This window comes from Nerophis lumbriciformis, linkage group LG34 (assembly GCF_033978685.3).
Source record: "Nerophis lumbriciformis linkage group LG34, RoL_Nlum_v2.1, whole genome shotgun sequence".
Classification (NCBI taxonomy): Eukaryota; Metazoa; Chordata; class Actinopteri; order Syngnathiformes; family Syngnathidae; genus Nerophis; species Nerophis lumbriciformis.
The window spans coordinates 10,723,695-10,735,469 of record NC_084581.2 but is presented as its reverse complement, the minus strand read 5'-3'; the positions used below and the strand labels follow the sequence as shown (position 1 = coordinate 10,735,469).

The window sequence follows — 11,775 nt, the reverse complement described above, 5'->3', positions numbered from 1 at the left end:
AAATGCTCTTTTTCCAGTGTTTGAAAAAAGTTAAAATTAATCTTTTAAGTTGTATTTTTTAAATGTACACATTTCTAGATATATGAAAAAGGACAGTTATTTGTATTGTGTATTTATTAGTGCTGTCAAACAATCAACCACACTTTTGAATTTTGAATAACCATGATTAATCACAGTAAATTACTTGATTTCATATATTCAATAAACTTTACAAAAAAGACCCCGATATTTTCACACCCATGCAATTTTACTGTAAGAAAGTCATAAACAAACATTTTGTTTTATGTTTTACTTAAATACGCTCATAACTTAGTTACACATTAATCTAAAGTCCTGCCTGGGTTTATTTTGAAGTGAAATTTGCCAGCAAGCACACCAGTCGTAGACTCATCTTTGCACTGACGTATCCATCGCTTTTCAGGTTACCATCTGCGGTTAAGGTATAGTCGCATGTGTGCTCAAAATACATTGCGTGATTAATCTGCGTCTATACATGATTAATGCAATATTATTTTTGAATCGCATGTGTTAACGCGTTAACTTTGACAGACCCATATTTTATTTAATGTGTACACAAAATACACCGATACAGTGGAATGGCCCTTAAACCAATCGGACAAAACAAAGTGTGAAGTTCTTCGCCTCATGCAGGAACAACACAATTCAAATGGCATCTCTCCATCGCACTTGATCTGTTTTAGTCATCAGGTCGGAACACACCAGTAAAGTTTGACAGTGTTGTCGAAAAGGGTTTCAAACATGTAAAAGGATACAGGATCATATTGAGAGCGCCAGACTGATGATGCTGGCCAAGGTTCTGCTTGATCAGCGCTCCGTTCTGCACCAGGCAATGGGATAAAGCAGCTGGCTCCTTGACAGGTCTATGATCTCCAGAGAGATGGACAGAACCTTCTGGCTGGTCTGGTACTTTGTTGTGGCGTGTTTACACCAACGTTAGCTGACCTCTGGTTCCAGTCCGCCAGAAGAGAACTACTACATAAGACCAGGGTGCACACTGGCGTCGGTCCAAGCTCAACATTTTAACTTCATAGACAAAAACAAAACTGTTTCGCCTTTCCTCTCCTTTATTTCGCCCAGTTCCTAAATATTTTTTCTCCCCAAACCAAGCGTCAAGATGACAGCAGACTATTTCACTCCTGCCATTTTTTTGTGCTGCTCTTGCAAAAAAAAAAATCAAGCAAAAAGTCCCTTCCTGAAAGCCCCCCCTTCATCTGTATGCCCCCATTGCTGATTATTTTGTTTTTGCCTTTTCTTTCCCCCTAAATGTGTTATTCATCCTGTTCTGTGAGTCTCAAGGCACGCTTTAGAGCTGAAAATAAAATAAACAGAGGTGTTTTCACCCCCTGTTGCTGTAGGCCTTGACTGCATCTACCTGGAACAATAAACCTTCCGAGCTTGTTTATACTCATCTCTAGAGGTTGGAGGACAGAAGAACAACAGGAACTGGACTGTGTGTGGACGTGCTAAGCCAGTGCCCACGGCAGAGCGTGGCGGTGTTGGTGGACGTAAGCAGACCGTGGTAGAGCGGAGGCTGCTGGCAGGTAGCGTGGGCTCTTTCTGGCACGGTCAACGTTTACTTTGGAGTCGCACCAACCATCTGCATGCTATAAGGACTAAATTACCAGCCTGATGTTTAAGCGAGCGAGACAAAAGTGGTCCACACAGACAAGCGTAGTGTTTGTCTGACTCTGTGTATGTACGCGTGAGGCTGTGCGAGATAGATGTAAACACAGACAGAAACATAAAAGCGGCACTGACAGCTCAGGCGTTTCTCCGTTTCTTACAATGCAAGGCTTGTATGAAGATTTAGGCGGAACCAAGAACCCATTACATCTGTCAAACAAGTAGAGTTTAAAACGGTTCTGCTCTGATCCGACACAACTTGGGACCTCCAGTGATCGCGGCTAACGCTTAATGAGGATTTAGAATTGGATTTTTGATGGAAAATCTCGTAAACTTAGCAGCATACTCAGTTCACAATTTTTGAGAGGTTTGAGTGGGTCCCTAAAAACATAAGAGTAAATGGGTTATACTTGTATAGCGCTTCTCTACCTTCAAGATACTGAAAGGGCTTTGACACTATTTCCACATTCACCCATTCACACATACATTCACACACTGATGGCGGGAGCTGATATGCAAGGCCCTAACCACGACCCATCAGGAGCAAGGGTGAAGTGTTTTGCTCTAGGACCCAACGGACGTGACTAGGTTGGTAGAAGCTGGGGATTGAACCAGGAACCCTCAGGTTGCTGGCACGACCACTCTCCCAACCGCGCCACACCGTCCCCAAGGAGTACTCCTGTACAAACATATTTCTTGTTTGAGTATATGACTTTATTTTATGACTACACTGGTACCTCACCTTACAAGTGCCCCAACTTACGAATAATTTTAGATACGACCTGTCCCTCTGCTTTTTGTGGTGCTTTAAGTTGCAAGCATAAATTTAAGTTACCAGCCTCCCAACCGCCTGTTGGCGTAGTTATTGTCAGAATGAACCCTGCAAAATCCCCTCCAAAACATCCGGTCCTATTAGCCAGCAATAGCCCACAGCGACACGACCTTGTGAATGAAGAAAGCGAGTGCGAAAGACTGTACGACACGGAAGCAGTGGCCATCCTGTTTGCCAGCTAAGACTCCAAAACAACTTCCAAAAGGCAGACCTGTATCCATGCAAATATAGAAATGCTGATAATGCTGTGTCATTGTCTATCCTTCTGTTCTGTCCCCTGACTTTGCAAACTGGACGATCCAACATTTGCCATGCTCAATGTATTTTTTTTAATTTATCAATATATACAGACAAACATATCACTTGCTGTCAACTCTGACCTCACTCAAAGATGTGCAAAATAAACAATAATAAATTCCTATTGTTACGCAATTGAGAAGCAGCTCGAAGGAGACATAGGATGTGTTTGCTTCCCAAGGTTAATGCTGTACATTATTATTACAAAATAAACTTGAACATAAAACTATTGTGGTTGTTTGTTGTGCATTCTATTGTATTGTTTTTCAAACTATATTTATTATCTAAAAGGTTGTTGTTTTCTGTTTAAAAGGCATGTTATATCTCAAAATGGTGATTACTGTGGGGAAATTGATTTCAATTATTTTCAATGAGCGATGTTGTCATGTTTGTGATCATGTTTTGTTTAGTTATGTTTTGCTTGGTTTTTGGACACTTTTTAGTTCTTGTCTTCACTCCCTTTGTCACCATAGTAACCATTAGTGTCACCTGTTTTACGTCGTGGACTCACGCACCTGTTGCTAATTATGTTCCCCTGTCTCTGATTAGTGTTCGGCCGCTCACCTGCTTCCCGAGCACTAATCAGAGGCATTATTTAAGTTTGCCTTTGCCAGTCAGTCGGCCTGGCGTCATTGTTTGTTTCATGCAATGCCTCTGTTCTTTCTGCTCGTTCCATGCCTTGACAAGTAAGTTTTTGTTTGTTCCTGCTACTGTTAGTAAGTTTTTCTCATCCATAGTTTATGCTAAGTTTTAGTTTAGCTTCGAGTGCGATCAGGCACGTTATTCTGTCGACTTGCTTTCTGTTTTGTACTCCTTTGATTTCGTTAAGAATAAATCATGTTTTTACCTGCACGCCATGTCCGGAGTAGTCCGTCTGCATTTCTGGGAGAACGACCCCGCAGCAAGCTGCGACCCCCCCAACCTGACAGATGTTAGTTTAAGGTACAGTGTTTTGAGTTACAACCTTGGTCAAGCTCGTAACTAGAGGTACTATTTTGTATTCGACAGATTTCAATAGTTTGTATGGTATTTTGGATAGCCAATGGCAATTGCTAACTGATAAAAGCAACTATGAAGTAAAACTTGAAAGTTTAATTGTTTGGAGCACATAACCCCGACCTTCGTAACACTGACCCTTAATGCACCCTTGGAAAAATTCTCAGGATCCTCCGCAGCGAGGTTGTCACACCAATCTCTGATATGGACCCCTTAATGACCTCATACTACAAGTGACGGAGATCACACGGCGCCAGGTCGGGAGTAGGGAGGTTGATCCAGCACGGCGATGTTCTTTCCCACCAGAAACTGTCGGATGCTCAGGTCATTGTGAACAGGCATTAGCTGTCCAGCCAGAACTCTCACTCGCACTGAACGAAGCAAATGCTGCAGGATCTCTTTGATGTGCTGGTTGATCATCTGACCCAGTGGCAAGAACTCAATGCAATTAAAGGTGTTAATGAATAATGGGTTCTCACTTCTCTGTGTGCGCTTTGAGTGTCTAGTGCAGTGGTGTCAAAGTCAAGGCCCGCGAATGAATTATCTATGGCCCCCGGGATGATATTTGATTATTATTAGAACCGGGCCGCAGGCCACAGCCGCCTGCTGCTGTTTTGCACGCACCAATACCCCATCAGTGTTGGCGCTAGGAATTTTCAAAAAGGACCCCATCAAGTCATAAAAATGGGGTCCCACAGTCCCACTTTTTTGTAACCGTTTTGAAAACAAATGATTCATGTATGTATTATCCTGTTATATCTCACATTCTATATTGTGTTTTGGAAAAAGGTTGTCATAAACATTACTTAATTCATTAAAAAAAATGATACAAAAGAAAACACCTTTTTATGCATATGTAAATATATTCATTCATTCACTTTCTTCTTTCCTTCGTGGATATAAACTTTACCGCTGCCAGTATTTTTTTCTATATTTTTATTAAGATATTTTCAGAATGTTTGTTTTTATTTTTGGCCAAAGTAAGACAAAGATAAACAATTGTTTCTAGTTAAACTCACATGGATGCAATATTACAAGTATTTTTAGACATAATGCAGTTTGTTTTTGGAGTTATGTTTTTATAACTTTCATATTTAGTATGACAGTTATACTGTCATATTGAGTAAAAAAAAACTAACTTGTGTCTTTACAAACCTTACAAAATATTGTTTTCCAGTAAAACTCACAAAGATACATTTCTCCAGGCATTATTAGCCGTTTTGCATGTTTGGTTTAGGAGTTATGTTTAAATAACTGTCATATTGAATGTGGCTGTTATACTGTCATTATGAGTAAAACCTATTTTTTGTATTTGTAAATCTTACCAAAATACCTCACATAGATTCAATATTACAGGCATTTTTAGACGGATTGTAAGTTTGGTTTTGGAGATATGTTTATATAACTTTCATATTTAGTATGACAGTTATACCGTCATATTGAGTAAAAAAAAAAACTAACTTGTGTCTTTACAAACCTTACCCTTACATTTTTTTTTTCCCAGTAAAACTCACAAAGATACATTTGATCCATATGACATAACTGTCATACTAAATCCATCCAAAAACAATCTGAAGTTGTCTTTATTTTTTAGTTTTAATGCCATGATTTTAATAGTCCGGCCCACGTGTGCACAGATCTTCCTCCATGCGGCCCCTGAGTTAAAATGAGTTTGACACCCCTGGTCTAGTGTATAGAAAAGTGTTATATAAATCTAATCCATTGTTGTTAATATTATCAAGTGCGGTCAACAGTCCTGATCAACAACTTCTCTGACACGCCTTCTACATTAAGACTGAAACCGCTTGGAGGTACATTAAATTGAGTCTTATTTACATCGTATATGTATTACAGGACTGTATTTGTCTTATTTTCTATTAGTACATTATGGCAATCCCAATAGATATCCACCAAGTGGGATCTCATTTTCCTGGTTAAGGGAAACTTTTGTTGTCATGCCGATGGAGCCTTTGTTTACGTGCCTGTTTTTTTTTCATGTTAAATGGACAGTTTAACTGACACCTGCCACATCAATAACACATCTTCACATGACATGAGCAATGTCAAACAACAATAAGGGGAACTACACAGCAGGGCACTCGATGCTAACGACCAGTGTTGGGTTAGTTACTGAAAACCAGTAACTAGTTACAGTTACTAGTTACTTTATTTCAAAAGTAACTCAGTTACTAACTCAGTTGCTTGCACCAAAAAGTAATGTGTTACTGTGAAAAGTAACTATTTAGTTACTTTTTTTTCTTTTTTTTTTTTAAAAGCTCCCATTAATGCCCTTTTAGCTTTCATTTAAGTACTGTTATTGCACTGGAGAATAATACAATCTGTTGATCAACTTGACATACATTTGCATCACTGAACTCTGCTAAGCAATGTGCTCTACATACAACAAACAAAGACAAAGATATGTTTCAAAGGTCCAATTTATTTCAGGCCAGAACAAATTGACAAAACTATTTTAATAGCTGCAACATAACATACATAAGTAACAAACAGTATAATAACAGCATAGCTGTGAACCTGGCTTCACCTAAGGAAGGCACACATGACATACACAAAGCCTAACCAGGCAGATTTGAATTGTTGTTTTGGGCAGTAGACGGGATCTTTGATCCAAGACACATCTTACATTTAACTAAAATGTTCTTTTCTTTGTGTTCGACAAAAAAAAGAAGTGAGAATATCTCCATGTTAAGACACTCGAGTCGACTGCGGCTCCGTTGTTAGTAAACACAGACACACCCCCCTCCCTTTCCCTCCTCTCCCCACACCCACACCCAGACACACACAGAGCGCGCCTCTGGCTTTTGACACAAGACCATTCAGAAGGACAACACTGCAGCGCTCCAATAAAACACACTCAGATCTTCTGTTTCTCGCCGATACTACATAAAAAATAACGTAAAATAACGCAGGAATGCATCATGTAGTAACGGTAACTTAGTTACTGAATATAAAAAATGATGCGTTAGACTACTAGTTACCGCCAAAACTAACGGCGTTATAGTAATGCGTTAGTCCCAACAATGCTAACGACACAGCCAATGTTGGCTCTATCTTTGCCAAGATGATCAAGCTGACCAACTTTTGGCAGAACAACTTACGCCCATGGTTTCAACACATCGAAGCCAATTTCTGACTTAAAGGAATTAATAATAAGATGTGACAAAGTATTTCCATGTAGTGGAAGCATCGACGACGGCCAGAGCAATGACGCTCGGAGGATGCTCTGGGTAGCACAAAGGCTAGTATGCTATGTAAAACGAGTGGAAAGATGACTATGTGGGTGTTTTTTTCATGCTAGAGGGCTTTAAAAATGTATGTTCCAACTCTGAAAACATTTGATTTATTATTAACAATACTTGCCTGGATTCAATTACAAAATATTAACAAGGGATTACTGTGTATTCAAAAACTGACAGAGATTGTATCCAAAGATAAAGCCTTCGTAGTTCTTTGTCGTTAAAAGCGTTTACTTAGTACAAGTCAGTTTCCTTATTTTAAGCGTCTGAAGAAACAGATAGGGCCTTCATAGCTTTTAAAACAAGATCAAACTTGTTTTGTGTTATGCACCACGTCTTTTTTTTTGTACCCATTTGAAATAAACCACATCTTTTTATTTGCTCCGGCAACCCTTTTAACTTCTTTTTTACATTTCTGTGGCGCTTGTGTGCGTCCTACACGCCTGTGTTCTTTGTTCTTGCTAATTAAGCTTACCACGGAGGGACTGACGCACACTTCCTACATGCGGCGCTTAATACTAAGTGATCCCGCAGGTAAAGGAAATACAAGATTGTTATGGATGAAATGATTGGTCGCTTAGTAGCTCAATGAACATGCAACTGATTAAACACGTAGAATGACAAAGGAAAAGGCGGCAGCGTGACAAAACGACATCATCCAGTACAAAAGTGCAGTCGAGGCTGTTTAGTCTGTGGCTGTTTCGGATTTACTGAATTAGATTTAGCTGGCTTTAAAGGTCGGCCCACACACAAACATCATGGTTTAGTCAGCTTTTAAATGTTCATGAATGATAATATTCCCAGCGTCTCGTGGAGCACAACGCTAGTAATTCAGCTGACAAGACAATTAAAACCTTTCATTGCCCCCAGACGTCATCCAGGGGAAGCAAAGTTGAACAACTGAGGCTATCGCAGCTTGAATGTCATTTGGCCAAGTCAAATCCCCCCCACCATCAGCTTCAGGCCTTCGATTGCTTTTCCAGAAGGATGTGGGACTGGCTAGTGAGGCAGCTGCTTTAAATAAAGTGACAATTTTTAATGGGGTTTCAAACCTCAGCGTCATTGCACGCTGCCAACTCCTGGGCGATGACATACATCCAATCTCCACTTCGCAAATCGAACAGGACGTGGAGGAAGCAGCTCGGGCTCTTGGCTTAGCGTGAGCGGGAGGAAGAGCTTTATATAGTAGCGCTGTGTCTGAGCTATTATTGTGCACATACACAATTATAACCTGGACTCGATGATCCGCGCTGAGCGCTATGTCACCACATAGCCTCATCTCCACACTTTAGTCTGCACGCTTATGAGAGCAGACGGCTAAAGCAGCAAGAGATGAGAGGGTGAGATTAACAAACATCGCAATTACTGTCTGATTTGCTGAAATTCTCAATGGAAGCGGCCAATTTCATAGCAATTTTAGCCAGTCGATGGCTGCTAAGTAATCGTAATGAGCACCTTAATGTTTTCACACCGAGCAAACCGCCGCTCTGCGGTTTTATCCCCTGACAGTTTGATCGCCCTAATCATCCTGCAGATATTTAAAGAGTGCGCTGCAGGCCACTGGAATACAGAGTGGAGACTTTTTGTGAGTGTTTCCTTACGCTACTTTGATGCTGCCAAGAGAGATAAGCAGTAGGTGGCGCTAAATCCATTCGTCTGTAAAACGAGCCTGATTCTACATTGGCAACTTCTCAGACTTATGTTTTAAAATCATGTTATGGTGTACGTTGTATCACAAGCTTGTGTGTTTTTAAGCTATTGCTAGCTCCGGCACAAAAATGTCATGAGATATCTATGAATTTCTTCTTTTTGATTTTCTCACATCATAATACTAGGAAGTACAAGTGTGACAGCTTCCCGGGTGTCACACAGTAACCACTGCTCAGTGGTAGTAAGGGATGGGTACTGAATTTGGTACTTTTATAGGTACTGACCTCCGTCAGTACTACTGCGTACCGATTCACGTAAAATCAAACGGTGCCATACTTCTATACCTTTGTTGAATGTGACGTCACACGACACTGGCTCAGTCACTCAAACAGGCATATTCCTAGTAGACTCAGTCAAACTGCATGTAGGTAATGTTACAATTCTCCGTGCCAACAAAGCAAGCATGCCTGAGAGAAAGCGCTCAAATGTGGCTTGATGCAATTTACCGTATTTTCCGGACTACAAGGCAGGTTTTTTTTTTCTCAAAACACGACAGTGTGCCTTATAACTCGGTGCGCCTAAAGTAAGGAATAAGTTTGGTTGATCTTACTCACCTCGAAGCTATTTTATTTGGTACATGGTGTAATGATTAGTGTGACCAGTAGGTGGCAGTCAAACATAAGAAATAAGTGCAGACAGCACTATGATTGCAATATGTCTCAAGTAAACAACATCAACATTTTTAATGTTCCATTAAATATATAGAACATTACACACGCTCAAAAATATATCAACATGTTTTACTACGACTTTGGTAAGCTATAAAGCCGCACCGCTTGAAGGATTGTCGGCGCATTAAATATACGCGTGTCATTATGGTGTGAGTATAAGGTAAGTTTTGTTTCGCAAGATTATGCAAAAGCAACTTTTCTTACCTTCTGGTACCTGCTGATCTGCATTTGGGATCTGTAGAAGTTCTGAAAAATTGCGCGCGTCCGCAAGTTGATAAGCTTCTTCTTTTTCTCCATCTTCTTGTTATGTGACCTTAATCCTCCGCTGTCGCCATTTCTAATATAAAGTAGTATAAAGTTCTTACTTATATCTGTCAGTGAACTCGCCATGAAAGCGCTACAACATACCGGTGTAGTGAGTTTACATTATTCACCCAAGGAACTTTAGTTATTAGAGTTCCGGTCGGACAGTTTTTCAATGTTGTTTCCGGATGAGAAGACGCTGCTCCGTTATTGATTTAAGAAAAGTCAGAATGTCATTAAAACAGTTAGCTCCAAATTTGTATACTTCTTCCACTCCCGTCCTTGCACGCTACAGCGCTACAACAAAGATGACGGGGAGAATACACGGAAATAAGACTGCCCACATAACGGTGCATCCGGAAGCGACTGTCAGAAAGCGGCTTGAAGATGATCTGTAAAACATCATCTTGTCATGTCTTGGTGATCATGTTTAGTTTGGCTATGTTCTGTTTGGTTTGTGCACTCTGTCAGTTTCTGTTTTTTCACTCCCTGTTTTGTTTCCATGACTACCAATCAGTTCACCTGTCCTCACGAGTCACGCACCTGTCTCACGTTTTCACATTTTGAGTCACGCACCTGTTTTCACTAATCATGTCATCATTATTAAAGCCTGTAGTTGCCAGGCAGTCTGTTATTCATGCTGCTCTTTGCTTCCGCAAGTAAGTTGTGTTTATTTATGCCACAGTTAGTGTCTTTTGTTTTGCCATGTTCATAGATATGCATAGTCCAAGTTTTTGTTCCCTGCGTTAAGTTTTGTGCCTCCACTGTGAGCGCCTTTTGTTTGTTCTTTTTTTGAGTTGTAAAATTAAATATGTATTTACCTTCACGCCATGTCCGGTCCAAATCATTTGCACCATGGGAAAAAAAACACGCCGCAATCCAAGTCGTGACAAATCTATGCAACATTTTGACCAAAGAACCACCATTACATGTTATGTAGACCACAAGAATGTGTTTTCAATTTAGAAAAAAATAACAATAATATGACTCCTTTAATGCGCCCTATAATCCGGTGCGCCTAATATATGAAAAAAGATCAAAAATAGACCATTCATCGGCAGTGCGCCTTATAATCCGGTGTGCCCTATGGTACGGAAATACGGTACATCAGCTATGCCTTATATTTGTAAATTAATTTTGAGGTAGTAAAAGCAGATATAGAGCACGGAAACATATTTTGCAAGCACATATGGGGCATTTTGAAAATAAATCAAACTCCAGTGAAAAATATAATTGTTTAAAAAAGTTTTTTTTTTGCTTAATAAATGTGTTTGCTATTATCCTTTTTATCGTGCAATAATTACTGCTTTCTACACCATGCTCTCTTGCCCCCTCTCTTCCTCGCTCTCAACCTGTGCACTCATTCAGCTTTATTCTCTGCGCCTGCTCAAGTGTCTGCTCTGCATTTGTGTCAAAAAAGCAACCAATCAGAAACTGGACAAATCTACTCTCTGATTGGCCGTTTGGTCTTCAATTAGATTGCATTTCCGTTAGCGATTTTACATGGCGATTACAACATCTCCAAATTAGGTAAAGAAACTCCAACTAAGATGCACCTTACAATCAAACGGCTGGTGTGCAGTAAGTACAAATCTTAAACATCTTGTACAGCAGTGCTCAACAAAAAGACAAAGCTGGCACATTCAACTGGTAAAATACTACTTTCGGACTACGACCACAGACGTAGGACAAAACAAAATTCATTCATACTTACAAATGAGACTCAAAAGTGTAAAAAAAAAACAAGATACAGTGAAACCTCACTTAAGAGCTGTCTCTCGGCTAATTGTTATGCTTTAAGTTGCTTTAAATTAAAATTAAAACTGCCGATTTTGTTGTCAGGAGTCTGAATCCACCCTGCATTTGTTTTGGTATTGTCATATTGTGTCTTCGTTTTGGGTGGAAGTTGAAAAAATGTGTTTAAGGATTGGTTTGTTTATGAAGCTTGATGTGGTTTCTGTTATTTTGGGAGAGTTCATTGACAATCATGATTTAATAAATGTAATTATAGTACTCGGTTAAAGGTTTATTTTTAAGGCCAAAAACAGATATACACTTAGTATTA

At 39.8% G+C, this 11,775-nt stretch overlaps 1 long non-coding RNA gene across 1 annotated transcript; it reads left to right on the top strand.

The window, feature by feature from the left end:
- Positions 1–3,407: 3,407 nt before the first annotated feature.
- LOC133576276 (uncharacterized) lies at positions 3,408–4,211 on the top strand. Its single transcript, XR_009811613.1, has 3 exons — positions 3,408–3,459; positions 3,643–3,715; positions 3,937–4,211. It is a non-coding gene; the product is annotated as an uncharacterized lncRNA (long non-coding RNA).
- The last annotated feature ends 7,564 nt before the right edge of the window (positions 4,212–11,775 follow it).